Below are 383 nucleotides of genomic sequence, written 5' to 3' on the forward strand. Positions count from 1 at the left end.
TGCACTCCAGACTGGGTACAGAATAAGACACTGTCTCCAGGAAAAAAGGAAAGAAAGAGAAAGAGAGAGAGAATTATTCCCTGGCATCGGGAACTATGCAACAGTAAGTTAACACTCCTACCTTTCTAGCTGCTTACTTCAAGGAATGTGGTCAAATGGAACCATGGACAGCAGGGATCAGGCTGACTTTCCCGTTTACTTAGTGGGCCAGCAGATCAACAATGAAGCAAAGATGAGCTCTTCCCGTCCCCAATCAACTCTTTTTCAAACCACATCTGAGAAACAGAACCCACTTTTCTTCAACAAGAAGAATTCTTCAAGATGCCCATTCTTGCCGTTCTTCTTCTTCTTCTTCTCCTCCTCCTCCTCCTCCTCCTTCTTCT

The sequence above is a fragment of the Carlito syrichta genome, unplaced genomic scaffold, assembly GCF_000164805.1.
Source record: "Carlito syrichta isolate Samal-C Ts95f unplaced genomic scaffold, Tarsius_syrichta-2.0.1 Scaffold314790, whole genome shotgun sequence".
Lineage (NCBI taxonomy): Eukaryota > Metazoa > Chordata > Mammalia > Primates > Tarsiidae > Carlito > Carlito syrichta.